The sequence below is a fragment of the Ambystoma mexicanum genome, assembly GCF_040938575.1.
Source record: "Ambystoma mexicanum isolate Mex_15411 chromosome 12 unlocalized genomic scaffold, UKY_AmexF1_1 Mex_chr12_unloc.1, whole genome shotgun sequence".
NCBI classification, from domain to species: Eukaryota; Metazoa; Chordata; class Amphibia; order Caudata; family Ambystomatidae; genus Ambystoma; species Ambystoma mexicanum.
Window position 1 is genome coordinate 10,118,527 of NW_027182322.1, and position 17,807 is coordinate 10,136,333.

The window sequence follows — 17,807 nt, forward strand, 5'->3', positions numbered from 1 at the left end:
CCCTTGCACAGCTCCAACACCTATTCCTACTCATCCATTAACGATCTAGTACAGAGTACATACTTTTAGCAAAACTACTATTTATCTTCAAAAAGAATCTGCTAATGCCATCCCTCCTCCCCAAGAGACACCACCATTGCTGCAATCAAGGAGCATGAGAAACACTGCCCCCTACCTTAGAAATAACACATGCACAACATTTTCCCCTGTCCACCTGCCCCTCCATATTAGTGTTTGGTGCCTCTTCCCTCATTTCCCTCCCCACCTTTCGTTCTAAGCTCTCCTGTCAAAAAAAAAATGCATACAAAAAGAAAATAAATGTACCTTTAGGAACCACCTTTCAAAGTTAAAAAATAGAACTAAAAAAAACGTATAGACTCCATCTACTTTATATTTCTCAGTAAAGTACATAGACTCAATAAGATTTTCCAACATTTCCATTTGCATTTTGTGTTATGCTAATGGGAATATTCTGGTGTTCATCCTCCGTTCCAGGGACTGGAACGGTGGATGCCGGCCCAGCAGCCCAAGTTATCAGCCCAAGCAAAGCGAGGGTGGATAACGAGGTCTCTGGACCATTATCCCCCCATTCCAGCCCCTAAAATGGGGGATGAAGGCCATTAGCAGCCATAGCGGGAACCCAGGGCACTAAAAAAGAGGATTTTTCTTCCTACACCGGGATGCCTTTTCCAAGATGGCCACCAAAAGTGTCAAATGTATGCAGATACAATCGTCATATAACCTAGCCCCCACTTGACAATATCCATTCAGACTTTACGAAAACATTTATATTTAGATCTATAATCTTTTTGCAAACCTTTGTGTAGATTTGTCAAATGGCACCACATTTATAAGCCTTTACAATATTTTGGCACCCCCCTCTAATTTTGCCCCCTCTTGGCAAAATCCCACCAAACTTCGCAAAAACATTTATATCTAGATCTATTATCAGTTTCCCAAATTAAGTGTAGATTCGTCAAATGGCACCTCATTTATAAGCCATTACATTATTTTGGGACCCCCCTCTAATTTTGCCCCCTCATGACAGAATCCCACCAAACTTTGTAAACTCATTCGGAATCAGGTCAGAAATATCCCATCCCATCCTCATCACCCCTCACCTCCCCAGAGATTATTTCATAAGTTTGACAAGTGCAATGCTCAGAAAATATTTATGTCCCGAGGGTTCGGGCATGTATTTTTAAACATACGTTGATCGATCGCACAAACATTTCCAATGCACCTTACCTTAGTTTTCCTCTTTTGTACACATACGAAATCTGACAGCAGGGAGTGGCCATCTTGTGCTAATCTTATCCGTTGCTGCATCGGCCTGTGGTGAACTGCCCTGACGGCACTAAATCATATGCCCCCCCCCCCTGAGCCTCACATCAACAAACCTAATGATATTCTCCGCCTTTCTCTGTGACGTTCCTGGGCAGCGTAGCCAAACGCGCCCAGTCATCACCTACATGACGTGAAGCAGAACCCGGAATTCAACACACATCGTCTCACAACACAGCACGTCACAATTCGGAATATCAAACCGTACTTTAAAAGGAAACAGCAAGAATGTACAATTTGTAAAGTACTTTTATTTTACAATAACCACTCTGACAACATCCGGCTATTGCCATATTCAATCAAATTGGAAATTTGTTTCTTCGCTTGCGATCCAAAAATGTTTATTGTGTGTCATGCATTGTTTATTTTGCGTACACAAGGTGTTCGTTTTGCGTAAAAGAAGCGCTTGGGTCAAACAGTGAATTCCAGGGCTTGTGCATCAACTTGGGGCTAGACCACCGTAAAGGATGTTATGTTGCTCCTAATCGCTAGTACAGCATAAGGGCATATCGGCCCTTGGCGATCGTCCCAAAAAAGAGTCAAATATATCCAGTTGTTCACAATTATCTGCAGCTGCCGGTTGAAGAAACCATCAGTTGGCATCTGGAATCTATGACAATCGCAGAATGGCAGGATGTACCTGTTTCAAAAACATAATAGAAATGTGTTTCAGTAGCCAATCTTTATTACAATTTATCTATTGACTTATTAATTTGGTATAGAGTTTAAACTAACGATTAGCACAGACATGAAACAATGTCAACAGAGAGAAAACACGTGGAATGTATTACACAATTTGCTTCCGAGGACATTGCTATGTTGTATGTTCAACTCTAGACGGGATACGGAAGCTGACGCTACAATTTGAGGTGCACATAGATGGCATTTTAATGAAATATTAGCGTTGAACCTGGGAGAACGTAGTGGTCTACATGCATCTCAATGCTGGCCTGCCCATGTGGGCGGTAGAAAGAACATTACACACAAAGGTTATACTTGCGTTTCATTGCAATATGCCACACAGAACAAACGAGTAGAATGTAAGCCAGAAATGAAGGTCAGCTAATAATAAGTTGATGCTTGTTTGGGTGTAAAATCATCGAAAATCAAACTTACATTATATTCGGCATTTGAATTCTCTTGGCGTAACTCAGACCGTAACGCAGACTCCGTTCGCACCAATGATTTTTCATAAACTGAATTTACATGTTCCTTAGTCCACTTTTGGAATGCATAACCTTATCATATCTTACATTATCACACCCCTCCTTTCATTCAATTCCTTTCGGAATGGTCCCTTTCTCTCAAGGTCAAATAACAATTGAACCTTATACTGTGTGTCCGATGCGTGGGCTTCCTTAGCTCGCAAGCAAAAATTCAAAGCTGGTGACCTTCACTCAGAATAAACATGCATTCTTAGTTTGCAACATCTTGGCCCACCGCATCCATGAGAACTGTAATTCTGATGCACGGGCACAGGAGGAAAAATGTGGGGGCTGCCTTTGCTCGATGATCATGTTGCTGCTGAGGGGTACGAAAACTTTACAATGACAGAATGCCCCCTACTCCAACATTGGAGTAGAGGGTACACAAAAAAGAGTCAAAGTGTTTCTAGCAATAGCCCCATCTATGCTTAGGTCATGGACTCCTTCACTTATGTAGCCTAGGTCTCATCCCTTTGTGGGATTGTAAGGAAATTGTAAAAAATGCAGTAGTTGAAAAAAGAATTTAACAAAGAGGATACATTTTAACAGATAAATTGGATGCTTTATTTGGACACTTCTTTAAAACAATATTGATCAAAATAACAGATGGTAATCATTTGTACCTGGATTTGAACTGTTCCACAAGCTCTGTTTTAGGTGGGAAGGATACGCTGGCAATGTTTTCTGACAATGCATGTGTACTCGGAACAAAATCTCATGCAATTCCTTGATTATACATCTCCATCCCTTGAAAGCCGAAATGCAATCTCTTTGGCCTGTACTTTAGGCATATATTGTGGAACACCTCCAAATCTACCGTGTGACAGAATGCTGTGAGTCCCGTCAGATCTCTTGAGAGTTTTATCAAACACAATCTTCTCAAGCGCTTTGTGTGGAGGCGAAGATGGAATCAACCACTTCTTCTTCCGTTCCTGCACAGGACTGTTCACGAACATCCTAACTGTTCGGACTTTCGTGACAAGAAAACACCAGTTTTTTGCTTATGGCAGCCATATACCATCCCATCCTCATCACCCCTCACCTCCCGAGATTAATTGATAAGTTTGACAAGTGCAATGTTGTGGTTTTTAATATGTTTTTACTGCGATGTCCGCGGACACCGGAAATGGATCCAAGATGGCGGGCACATCAAAACAATCCGACGCACCTCATGCTTCATCCCAGCCAATCAGCAGACACATCACATGCCCGCAGATATGACGCAAGCCGATTAACCAATCGGTGTCCTGTCCGCGGAGCGAACTGGGAAGTGTGTGCGCGGACATAGATATCACTCGTTTTTTGTTACCTACTTTTTGTTCGTTTAAAAAAACTACTAGACGGATTTTCACCAAATTTACAAAAGCACGCTTTCGGGGCCAAGCCGCTGCTCCTGCTGCAAATTTGGTGAAAATCCGTCCAGCGGTTTGGGCTGTAGGCATGAGCAAAGTTTTTTCCCCATTCAGTCTATGGGAAAAGAAGACATTTTGGGACCCTCCTATAACTTTTCTCCCCCTGGACCAAACCTCACCAAACATTGCAAACAAATTCAGATTGGGCCATATACTTATTTTGCAAGGTTTGGTGTGGATTTGTCCAGGGGGAGCGAAGTTATCAGCCCCCCAATAAGTGATCTTCCTATGGGTTTAGCAACTTAACCATAACTACACGGCCACTACTGTGGCCGTGTAATATAAGGAACCATGTTTTCATAAACGCAGACCCACTAAACAAAAACACTGGATTTAAAACAAGAGAAGTAATATTAACTTGATAATTTGCCGCCAACAACCTAGAGGTTCGTAATTGTTTCTTGAACACTCTAGGTAACACGGAATGCTTATAACTTACGCATCCTCGAAGATGAAGATAATACCCAGCCCTCTCATATGGACCAAATAAAATGGGATAAAAAAGTGGAGGTTAAGCAATACTACCCCCTCTCCGAGCTTTGAGGTGCTAGCATAAGTGAAAAGACACTGCAATTGATACTAAATGAAATCATGTGTCTATCCCCATGACCCATACCCTGTTCCTTTTCCTCAACAGGTGGGGCACTTTAATGAACAATGCAGTCGAAGCTGCAAGTTATTTGAGAACAGCACATACAATAGTGCTGTAGGTGGCCCTGAAGAAAGTGGCACATTCATACTACCCCACTGAAACCGGTAGGCCTGATCCGACCTTATCCTAAAGAAACTGACCATTGAGGTGGTAAAATGTTGCAAGAAGATCCTTCCTAGAGCTGTAGGAAGGATAAAAATTAATTTCTCAAAACATACTACGATAAGAGTTTAGAACGCTGAAGGTTCTTGTGTAGTGTGTGGTTTTTTTTTAAAATTCCAAATCTGTTTGGAAATTCTCTTACAGTGTATGCTCTCAGTTCTGTGTCCCTGCAAACATCTAACACAGAAACATCTAACACAGACTGATAGCAATTTTATGTTCTTTTTTTTAATCTGCCAAGCAAATAATATGAATAAAAATGCAGTACTTTCATTTGCTAAGCAGACGACACATGCCCTTATGCTCATGATATGTGCCTTTTAACAAAGCTTAAACAGCTACAAAAATATTTGTTTGCAAAAGACTAGTGAGAGTGCAAGCTCTGTTAGACTTTCCCCTCACCCTAGATAAGCGGAGCAACCAGCACTACCTACGGATAGAACACATGAGGGCTTAGCTTAGTATGGTTGAAGGGCAAGATAGATTAGGGTGACACTTTTTGTAATGTTAAAAATATTGTAAACCAATAATTACCTGAGACTTTTCTATTCTTAGTTGTGGGATTCAATTCCCTTACTTTCTTAATGTTTGTTCACACAGTTCTGTAGACACCCCTCTTCTGGGTTCCTCTTTGTCCTAAATCTGTTTCTCTGGACTTTTGGACTTTGTCCCTTCTCTCGGCATCCCTCCTTCGGGCGCACTATTGCCTTTTTGGTGCTTTCAAATTGGTTCAAATGTACACAGGATTCACGCCCCTTTATGTACTTCACCGTGTGGGATTCACTTACCTTACTTTTAGCCAACATGTGGATCAAAATCTTTCGAATGTATGGGACATTCACTTGACCCTCTTGTACAACCACTTTGCTTCCTTTAGCGGCCTTTTCTTTGTCCTTTTGGCTTCTGTAGTTCGCTTCTAGAGGGGAGCTAAAAGAGTCTCTCGAGGTAGCACTCACATGGTGCCGGTTTCCCTCTGCAGCTGGTCTTCCCTTCACACTCTTTACAGTTTAATTATAGTTAATCAGCTTTGATTAAAAAGTTGCCACTTGGCGATTCCTATTCAACAGAGTGCGGTGCTTATCGATTCTCCCCTCGACTCACTGGCTGTGATGAACTGCTTGGCTTTTGCTTCTCTCGGGTCAAGGCCAGTACCACAGGCATGGGAGTCTCCTCTGTTCCACCTTATGAGCATAGGATTGCCCCGTGTATTGTTGACATCTGCAGCAGGACACTTGTGCTATTGTTCACAGTCTTAGGTTCCTCAGGTCTGGGACGAAAAGGGCAAGGTCACTTCTCTTTTCGCCACCCTCTCGCTTCCCGCTGGCTTTATCCTTCTCTTGAACTGCCACTCTATAGTCGTCTCAATGCTCTGGCTGACCTGTTCACCTTTCTCGCTCTCGTAGTGTGCTTTCTTGCTCCACCTTTTATCCCTCTGGGGAAAGGGATGGGCTGTCAGGGATGTGTGGTTATCGCCAGTAATTAGCTGACTCTGCCTGACCCTTGGGTTGGGACATGTCAGGTAAGCAGTTTCGTCATTAGTCCATTTCCAATCACTGTGACAAAAAGTAATTGTATTACAACAAGAGGGTTTTTGAGTTTTCGTAGTCCTACGGGATGGGACGAGGAAGGTTTGTGAAATGGACGAAAATGACCTTGGTGTAGAACAGAACATAGGGGATGATAGGAAGTGTAATCATGGTTCACTTTTGACTGGGAGTTTAGAAAGTGACAATCAGAGAGACAGGATTGGTAGGGTTTGCGAGATATATGGCAATAAGTGGGATTGTGGGAATGGTTGTATTCTTTATGAAAAGGTTGAGAGTGCAGAGAATAATAATCAGAGGGATGTGAAGGAGAATGATGGGGAGCATTTGGAAAGGGAACAGGAAAATAAGGATTCTGAGAAAGATTGTTTCTAAATGCAACAGCGTATGTAATAGATTCAGCAGAGGTGAAGAGGATGTTGGATTCTGGAAAGGGAAGTTGATCAGGTGGAAGGGAGGTCGATGTACTACAGCCTATATAAGCCTAAGTGACCTTGTCCTCCTCATCCCTTTCTCTGGTATAGTACTGCGTCTCATTTGGGGCATTTCCCAGAGTACATACCCGGGTTCCCCTACGCAGGTGATCCTCCCCCACTGGTCCAACCCCAGGAAATGGATCCAACAGTGATGGCCGTGTCCTGGCCACCTAGATAACGGATTCCCAAGGTGTTACTGGGAGAGTACCCTCAGGTTTCTCACAAAAGCCAGATGCATGCATCTGCGCACGCATCAAGGAAGGGCTCAGGTGAGTGCTGTTTGCGTGGTTGAGGGGTTTAGGGAGTCTGAACACAGTCTAGACCATGCTGGCCCAGCTTCTATGTGCAAACAGCATTGCAGTGCTCAGTAGGATTTGGAGCTGGTGAGTGTTGTGTGCTGAAGAGACCACAAAGATATTTGTGATCTATTGCAAAACAATTGTCATATAACTGCTAGAGAGACAAAAGGTAATGACTATGTCAAATGTAAGTGTTGGAGTGGTTGCCATTGATGAAACAAGACCGACTACTGGGTTTGAGGTGTTTGAGGTGCTGCCAGGGAGCCAGTGCTCAGAGAATGAACTCGGTGTGACTTCTTCTTGCACACCCAAACACAACTCTGCATGCACTTATCCTTTACATCATCAGAGAAACTGTATCCCCAAAACTATTATTAATCTGGCTAATGTGAAACAATCAACTAAAATCATTAAAGTTAATCGGTTGAATGCAATTGAAGAGGAATTAGCAATCCAGGAAATTGTGACTGACTTGAATATATAATTGGGCTGTTTGGGATCTAAGATAATTGAAAGGGTAATTAGTCCAGTTGTTAATAACAATGCTGACATTATATCAGATCAAACATGTATAATGGAATATCAAGATTTTGAGTTGAATCGTAATTCTAACATTAAGGAGCTGCTCTGTACCCAAAATGATGCAAGGGTATCACATGTTAAAGGTGATGATGGCTCTGATGCTACCGACACTGACGGGAATGCGAATAGAGCACACATAAATGCTACTAAGGCTGGTGAGTCAGTAGTTGGCAGTTGTGTGCCTGTTAGGGATAGCATTCATGAATACACAGAAGATATAATATAGGTTAATACCAGTGACCTCGCAACAACTTCTTCCAAGCCCCATCATAAAGTGACTGAAACCTCAAAGACTCTCAGTTTGTGCTTGATGCTTCTTTGGGGGACCTGTCTTATGATAGATATCAGGTTCCATTATTGCTGTCTATGGCATTGCAATCAGACATTGAGCAACATGGTCTTGAAGTTTCTCAAGCAATTGGGACAAATATGGATGACACACATGAGTCCAATATTAGTGTTCAAAGCATTTCATCCACACCAATGTTTTCAGTCTTTGAAAACCTGCTTACTACACTAGTGGAACATTGTGAAAGATTGGAAAATAAACTAGATACTTTCTCTTCTCCTGCATAAAAGCATTTATCGAAGCAGGAAAACTTTGAGCGAACAGGGTACAAACACCAAAATTGAGAGAAGCAAATCATATATAGGAGGTAATACGGACAACGATCAAGAGTCCTTACAATCAAAGGTCATCTTCATTCAGGAAGATAGGCCTTCCATGATCCCCAAAACAAAAACATCAGATGTAGAGGGTCGGGGTGACCATAGGTGACAAAACATTTTCCTTCTTAGTAGATACGGGGGTAACTCGATCTTGTTTTAAAGAGCAAAGTTCCCAATGTCAGGCATTGCCATACACGCACAAGTATTTTCTGGGGCAACAACCACGGTTCCTTTTACAGATGCTTTACCCATTACCTTAGCAGAACACAACATGTCTATTCCATTATTATATTCCCACAAGACACCAGTGAACATATTGGGGAAAGACTTGGTGAGTAAATTAAACATGGCAATATTATTTGCTGACCACAGGATAACATGTTCTACCCCAGGGATCCATTATGTGAATGTACAAGAATTGATAACAGAATTTTATGGTTAAGAAGCACAACGAGGAGTGCCATTAAACCCAGATGTATTCCTTTATGGGGTACACATATTGTTAGTATGTCTTCCAAGAATACAGGACAGATTATTGCAGTTACCCACAGAATTTATATTTTGACCAGATGTACCCACAGAGGTGAAGGAAGGGCAAATAATCACAGTTGAGTTAGAAGCAGCAATAGTGAGGGAAGACAGAGTAAATTTACAGAGAGTTGATTTGTAGGGGGCAAACTGGAGGACAGTGATAGCTCTTGATGAAGGACAGAGATTTACTTAAAAATGACGACTCAGATGACAAAGTGATATTTGATATACATATCGGTTAAAAATGGAAAATAGGGAGATACCTCAGAAAATGTCACTAGTAAAGAAAGTACTTTCCTTTCTTCAGAAAGATTTGGCATATGTACCAAGCACATTGTGGACTAGCAGTCCATATGTGGCTGGTCTATTGAAAGGAGTGGGGGGCACTCAAAATTAAATTGAAGCAAGGAGCTATTTTAACATGAGTAAAGACAATATCCCATTTAAAAGGAAGCTGACAAAGGTGTCTATGAAACTATTGCTGCCTTAGTGCAACAAGGGATATTGGTGCCATCAGAATCCCTGTGTAACATGGCTGTGTACCTGGTGAAAAAAGCGACAGGGGGTTTGTGGAGATTTATCCAGGACTTACGCCCCCCATGAATAATATTGTTGAGGCAGAGTTCCAATTACTTCCAAACCCAGCCACAATACTATGTAACATCCCATCCAAAGCGAAATACTTTACAGTGATTTATTTAAAGAATGCTTTCTTTTCCATCCGCTTGAAAGAAGAATTGTAGTATTTTACCTTGTTCACTTACTGTGGAATTAAGCTAAAACCTACTTGGTTACCCCAGGGGTACTGGGAATCCCCCTGTCTTTAAACAATTGCTGCAGATGGGAATGGGAAATGTACAACTTGACAACACAGTGATACAATATGAAGATGACATTTTAGTGTGCAGCCACACAGAGGGAGAGTGCAGGGGGGATTCAGTAAAACTCATGACACTATTGACTCAGAAAGGGTACAAAGTTGACAAAGAGGAAATGCAATATTGCTAGGAAGAAGTCCTGTATATAAGCCAGCTAGTATCAAAAGAAGGAAAGAAGGTGACACCTGAAATAGCAGAAGCAATCATGAAGACATCCAAGCCAGAGACAGTGAAAGGATGCCAGCAATTCCTAGGCCATCACAATTATTACAGGGCGTGGCTTTTTGTCTAGAGTACATATATAAGGCTACTTTTGAAAGGACTGAAGGAGGCACTAAAGGAAAACTGTGATATACCTGGACAGGCAAGATGATAGATAGCTTTGATGAATTGAAGGTAGCAATCGGCATGGCTCCCGTGTTGGGGACCCCCGATTACTATGAAGAATTCCTTTTATTCTCCCATTCAAATTTAGTAGTGATGACGGCTGACAGCGCACAGAAAACAACCATGGGGCACTAACCATTAGAATTCTACAGTGGGATTTTAGATCCAGTCATGAGAAGTAATTATCACTGCAAGCAAGCTTTGGCGACAGAAGCCATTGCAATTGAGAAATCTGCCAGTATAACTATGGGCTCCACAGTTACATTATATGTTGAGCATGCCCTATTTGCCATCCTTAAAAAGCCCAAAAGTACATTGACCACACAGAGAGCCTCCGGTTATGAGGTCATTATTTCAAACCCATTGATTAAAATTGGCATGTGCTGAGTAATAAACCCAACCAGATTTATAGCAGAACCAGTAATGGAAGGAGATAACGTACATGATTGCAATAAATGCACTGAATACCATGATGAAATACCACATGTCAAGGAGAATTCCCTAGGCGGGGGGAGTAATTCTCTTCATTGATGGGTCATCGTAAATAGACAACTGGCAGAAGGCACAGTGGCCTAGCAGTAGTGAAGGCAAAAGTGAATAACAGCTTTGAAACAGTGACAAGGACGAGATTGCCAGCACATTTCTCAGCACAAAATCAGAATTAGTAGCATTGATTTTGGCACTTGAATAAGGGGCATTAATAGTGTATTGCGTCTCTGAATACATGACGTCAATGGGGCACGCAGGATTGTCACACTGGAAAAGAAGGGGCATCCTACATGCAGAAGGCACACCAGTGCAGCATACAACAGTATGGAACGTGAGGGCATCCTTCCATCTATTTCCCTTGGATCCTCTCCTCAGGTTGTCAGGGAAGGCCCATCGCTCTTGGATCCTGAACCAGGGGGTGGAGATGCGAGGGAGGATCACCTGAGTGGAGGGTCCTTGGGGAGTGGGGAGAGGATATCTGCAGGTGAGACATGTCATTATGAGTTTGGCATTAACCCCCTAACACCCTTACCGCCACCTGATATCTCAGTGCCACCAGAATATCACAAGCGGCGGCGGTAAGGGTTAATCCCCATTTCCATGGAGTCCAGTAGGACTCCATGGAAATGGGGTAACAGAAGCACCAGTACCTTTACTAACAGTGGCGGTGCTTCAGAGAGAGACATGCTGGTAGGGGCCAGATTTCCTGGAAGGTCATGCCTGCGGTGAATCCGTCCCCCAACCAGCATTTTTAGAGTATGGCGGTCCTGAAAGGGTGCCGCTATGTTGCTACTGTTACCCTTGTAATCGTAATGAGGCCCATTAAGGTATCCCCCTATCCCGGTTGAGAATGAGTCTTACCCTTCCCCGTCCATTGTATTGTATTTTAAGTCCTTCTCCCTTCTCTACACACCTACTGTCCCACATTCACATACATTTACAACTGGGACGAGGAAGAGGCAACTAGGAGTAATGCACACTTCTAGTCAGTTTCACCACTTTGGTACTGAGACTAGGAAGAGGACTATGGAACATCAGGCATGTCCTGTTAATTGCTATAATTGTGGCCAGGCAAAGGGCTTGCACCTGCAATCAATTGAAAGGCCACAGGTGCATGAAATGGAAGACCGGGAGAGGAGAAGGGGGAACCTGCCTGGTCAGAAGGTGGCAGCTGCAAGGCGAAGAGCGGGCTGGAGCAGGGCTGAAAGAGAGGACGCTGTGTGTTGCCAGGGGCAAAAGAGGTGCCGCGACATGAGCGGCCCGTGAGAGGACCAGAGCCCCAGCAACTACCTGAGCTGTGTGTTCCCAGATGGAGCTGGGGAACATGAAAGACTTCCAAATGATTCAGACCGCTGCATTAAGGTTTCCGAGTAGAGCGCACTGCTCGCTGGAGCTCCTGACGCTTACCTTGAAAGAAAGTGTAAGTCAGAGAAGACTGCAGAGAGGCCCAGAGGAGCAGCTGAGTACTGGTGAGTGTGAGAGAGGGAACACTCATATCAGGGCACTCCAGGGGTGGCAACCGGACATTTGCAAGTAGCAGTTCAGCTAAAATGCCTAAGGGTGGGGTTTGGAATCCTAAGGGAAGAATAGTGAATACAAATCAAACTGCAAAGCACTTTTTTAAATGCCACAAGGTGTATTGAATATCGAACAAACTCCAAAGTACCTTTTGCCATTTTTCAAGATTTATTGAATACCGAATTGAGGGGAAAGATAAGGAAATCAAATGAAAATGCAGTACAAGTGAAAAGCAAATTATGCAAAATTATGAACCAAGCATTTGATGAATAAAGTGAAAGCTCATAATAAGCACTATTGAATTAAGCAGAAAAGCTATTGTGGAATACAAGTTGATGAAATTGAACAGACATTAAGAAAAACCAAGTAAAGAATGACTTGAATACAAGTTGTGGCAAAGCCAAGAGACTGCCATTGTGAAAATGACAATGAATGTGAATTACTGACACAGGTCCAGGGAGAAAACATGTGTTTACCTAAGAAAACCAAGACTGCCAAGGGTTATCGGTTGCGTGACCTGTAATGTGTAGACCATGTGGTCAGAGAACTGCACCTAGAATGAGTAGGCCTGCTGGGGAAAGAACCAAAGAAAGCCACGGTACAAAGGCTATGCTGCATGACAATTGATGAAGTGAAAGAAGGCATTAATTTGAGCCATTAAAGAGCCCAGTGGATTACAAAGTTAAACTGACAGCATTCTTACAGGTCAAGAGGCTCACAGCAGTTCTAGTGGAGGAGCTGCCTACTTGGGGAAAGGAACCCAGAGGTTTCTGTGAACTGCATTGAACTTGTAGACGAGAAATCCTGTACATTTTGGTACTGTGTTGAACCTGGGGAAGGGACTCACAAGACTGTTTTGAAACTATTGTCCAACTTTGGGAAGATGAAGCTGAAACCAAGTCAGAGCTAGAAGAAGGTCAGAACTTTAATTTGAACACTTATTCTTTTAGTGCTGACACCCCTACATATTGTATAGTTTAGTTGTGAGGGCAAGTATAGGTTTTGTTCACAGACAAACTTTGAGTTGAACTGAATGACACAGACTATCCTTAGTTTCTTTAGGTAGTGAAATGCCACTTTAGCCTAGGGCAAGGTAGGCATTAATCTGTCCTGCCAAATAAAGTGTTTTTATTAAGAAAAGTGAATCTGTTGTCTGTGTCTTGCTTCATGATGCCTTCACAAAACTCACAGACGCATTCCAACTCCCATCGGCCATTAGCATGTTGAAGTGTGCAGCGCACACCAGAGGTGCAGTTTTGATTTCTCGTGGCAACAAGGCCAGCAAAATTGAAGCAAAAACAGCATCATATTTTCCCGAAATATCTCACATTACGACTGCACCAAACAAATACACATGTGCACGCAAGATGGTGATGGAGGGGGGGTTTAAAATGCTACCCATAGCACAAATTACCGAACTATAAGGAAGGGCACCACCAGAAGAGCAAGAGTTATGGATATGAAGGGGTCTTCATTGTCCTCCACAAATAGAATATGGAGGCAGGACAGCACCGGGAAACCAGTCATGCCCCTAGCACTGCTTACAGTGGCACTAAACCAATTGCATTGCCCAGCAGTACCCGGCACAGACCCAGCACAGACATCACAGACATCAAGAGAGTGTCTTGCAGTACTGATTTCGGATTACTGGTTTGTCCCAAATTAGGCAGAACACGTCACCAATTTTATTGTAAACTGTTTAACGTGTCTGAAGTTTGCTGCTGGGCATACTCTGCAAACAGTGAGAGGAGTAATACCCCAACCTACTGGACCATTTCATCATTTGCATTTCGACTATGCAGATATGATCCAAATTTTTAATGGATACAGGTATATGCTAGTGGTCGTATGTCCCTTTGTCCGATGGATCAAAGCAGGTCCATGTATACATCCAGATGCCACATGTGCTGCAATGTTCCTCGTATGTGAGGTATTTGAGCACATCACTATCCTGTTCGATATAAAGCATACATTCTGATCCACTTATCACCCACAAGCAAATAGCGTTTGTGAGCCTCTGAACAGCCTCCTAAAGGAGCAAATTGCCAAACTAAAAGAGACACTGAAAAAAGGTTCGCTCCATTGTCTTCCTCTGGCCCCATTTGCATTATGCAATTGGCCCAGCTCTGACCATCACCTGACTCCACATGAGCTGGTGAGGGGACGCCAAATACATTTGTCCCTTTCTCTTGCCACTCAAACTGATGCAAAAAATGCTGCTACCATATCAGGGAAAGAAATGGATGATTATTTGACAGCTATGACAGAATCTCTTAAATGTATGTCTCGACAGGTATGAGTGTGGCAGGGGGTTCAGGGAAGATTGTAGAAAGAAAATTAACAAGCTGATCCAGATGTTCTACTGAAAGGACTAGTACTGTTCCCAGGGGACAAGGTCCTGTGCCAGAACTTTGCATGACAGTGGCACAAGCCCTGCTTCAAGGGAACGTTAATAGTAGAGGCGGTTACACAGTCTTCAATAAAAGTTCAAGGAAGGCATGCCTGGTTGCATCTCAGCAGCGTGAAACCCTATAAAGGAGAGACTCCCCTGTCTGCCAACACTGAGTACGAAGTTGAAGAAGGCATGAGAAGAATACAAAGCAGGTCTATGACGAGGTCCAATCAGCAACAAGAAGAATGAAAAACACATAGTTTTTTCGATAAATAGACAGACAAGTCAGTCCAACATACTTTCAATGATGCTTGCCTAAAACAAAGCGTGATACTTCTACAGTAAAAGAAAAGATGTTCCTTATTGCAATTTTATTTTTCTTGGTCTTGTCCTTTTTTATGAACAATTATCCCTTTTTAGGAGCCTGGAATATTTGACTCACTATATTAGTATCAAGGGAGTGCTCAGGCGAGTGATGTTTTCTGGTGTGCTACTTCTGCTTACTCTATAGAGTTTATTGACTAATCCTGTATCGGTGTTCCTTTGAGATTGCTCTCGGCAGGCCCCTCCCCCTGAACAGTAAATAATATTTCAACAGCCGGCTGCGTGCCTCCACGCACGCGGATCAAGGGTGTGCTCAGGCGAGTGCTGCTTGCTGGTGTGCTACTTTCACTGACTCCACAGACTTTATTCACTAATCCTGTATCAGTGTTACATTGAGCTACATATTCAGAGGAACCCTGAAATGTATGGACAATATGGACAATAGGAGCTTATATATGTAATACATGAATATGCATGCAAAATAAGCCCTAGTTTTGTATTCCTTTAGATTGCTGTCATAGGCTCCTCCCACTGATTCGGAAACAGTATTTCAACAGTGTGAGAAACTCATGGTGACATAAGTAAGTCAGACACAAGTAATCACAGTTATGATATGATGTGGCATTTATAACGCGCCTGTACACAAATGTTTCCAGGCGCAAAAAGGGTGTTTATTGAACAATCAAGGTTTGTATGCAGGTTGGAAAAACACCTAATCTAAATCTAAGAGGGGAGCAAGCATCGACTATTAAATGAAAATAAGGCAGTGCTAGTGGCGTCAAGACAAATAATTAAAGGGCCTATATTAAGAAACCTATTGCCAAACCTTACAACTAATACAGAAAAGGGTGTGGGATAGTTCTCAAGAAAGAAGTTCTCAAATAATAAGTCAGGGTGCGGTGGCTTGGGTCTCCCTTTCCCATGGTTGGAGCATGGGGTAAGGTTGGAGCTTGGAGTTTGTAGCACATTATGGTCTCGGTGGAGCTTGGAGTTTGTAGCACAGTATGGTCTTGGTGGAGCTTGGAGTTTGTAGCACAGTATGGTCTCGGTCTTCTACAATAGGCGATGGCCAAGTGTTGTTTCCTCCGAAAGTCTCTTGCCTTTGGGGCCTGATGTGTTTAAACAATAAAACAAAAGTTCATTCAACAAATTAAAGTTTGTTACCAATATTCGCTGGATGATGGGTTCACCCCTGAGTTCCCCTCTTCTGGGCTGACCCTTTCTTATTAATATTTCTCTACTATAGTTCAGATAGGGGGAGGGCTTCGCCCCTGGGTGCCCTTCTTCTGGGCTGACCCTTTTTCAATACACTTTGGGCGATAGCTTAACTCCTTGGATCTCCCTCGTTCAGGCTTGGGCCTCTATCAACTGTCAGCCCCTGGTTGACAGCTTCACCCCTAGATCGCCCTAGGTCGGGCTCAGACCTCTCTCAACTGCCAGTGTTTGAGTTTAGCTTCACCCCAGATCTCCCTCGCCCAGACTTGGATCCTGCTCTGTGCTTTGCCTCCCTCCTACAGGTTCACGATGGCTTTCTATTCTTCGTAGCGGGATTCAATTCCCTTACTTTCTTAATGTTTGTTCACAGAGTTCAGTAAACACCCCTCTTCTGGGTTCCCCTTTGTCCTAAATCTGTTTCTCGGGACATTTAGACTTTTTCCCTTCTCTCGGGCATCCCTCCTTCGGACGCACTATTGCCTTTTTGGTGCTTTCAAATTGGTTCAAATGTTCACGCGATTCACGTCCCTTTATTTACTTCACCATGGGGGATTTGCTTCCCCTACTTTTAGCCAACTTGTGGATCAAAGTCTTTCGAATGTGCGGGGCTTTTACTTGACCCTCTCGTATGACCACTTTGCTTCCTTTGGTGGACTTTTCTTTGTCCTTTTGGCTTCTGTAGTTCGCTTCTAGAGGGGAGCTACAAGAGTCTCTCCAGATAGCACCCACATAGTGCCGGTTTCCCTCTGCAGCTATACTCCCCTCAACACTCTTTACAGTTCAATTATAGTTAATCAGCTTTGATTCAAATGTTGCCACTTGGTGATTCCTACTCAACACAGCGCCATGCTTATCGATTCTCCCCTCGACTCACTGGCTGTGATGAACCGCTTGGCTTTTGCTCTCTGGGGTCAAGGCCGGTACCACAGGTGTGGGAGTCTCCTCTGCTCCACCTTATCAGCATAGGCTTGCCCCGTGTACCATTGACATCTGCAACAGGACACTTGTGCTATTGTTCACGGTCTTAGGTTCCTCAGGCCTGGGACGAAAAGGGCAAGGTCACTTCTCTTCTCGCCAATCTCTCGCTTCCCGCTGTCTTTCTTCTTCTATTGAAGTGCCTCGCTGTAGTCGTCTCAACGCGCTGGCTGACCTGTACGCTTTTCTCGCCTTGCTCGTAGTGTGTTTTCTTGCTCCACCTTTTATCCCTGTGGGCAAAGGGATGGGCTGTCAGGCGTGTGTGGTTATCGCCAGTAATTAGCTGACTCTGCCTGACTCTTGGGTTGGGTCATGTCAGGTAAGCAGTTTCATCATTAGTCCGTTTTTAATCACCCTGACAGAAAGTATTTGTATCAGAAAAAGAGGGTTTTCGAGTTTTCGAATGTCCTACAGGATAGGATGGGGAAGATTTGTGAAATGGACGAAAATGACCTTGATGTACAGCAGAACATAGGGGATGATGGGAAGTGTAATCATGGGTCACTTTTGACTGGGAGTTTAGAAAGTGATAATCAGAGAGACGTGATTGGTAGGGTTTGCGTGTTAGATAGGAATAAGTGGGATTGTGTAGTGGAATACTGGGGGGTTTGTACCTCTGTCTGCTGTTGATGGTTTGGTTGTAAATGTTCACATATTTAGTAGAATCGCTCTCCAAGAAACATGGATGACCGAGGCATGCGAAATAGATGGTCAAAGCTCTATGCAGATATTGACTGTAAAGGGACCCATTGG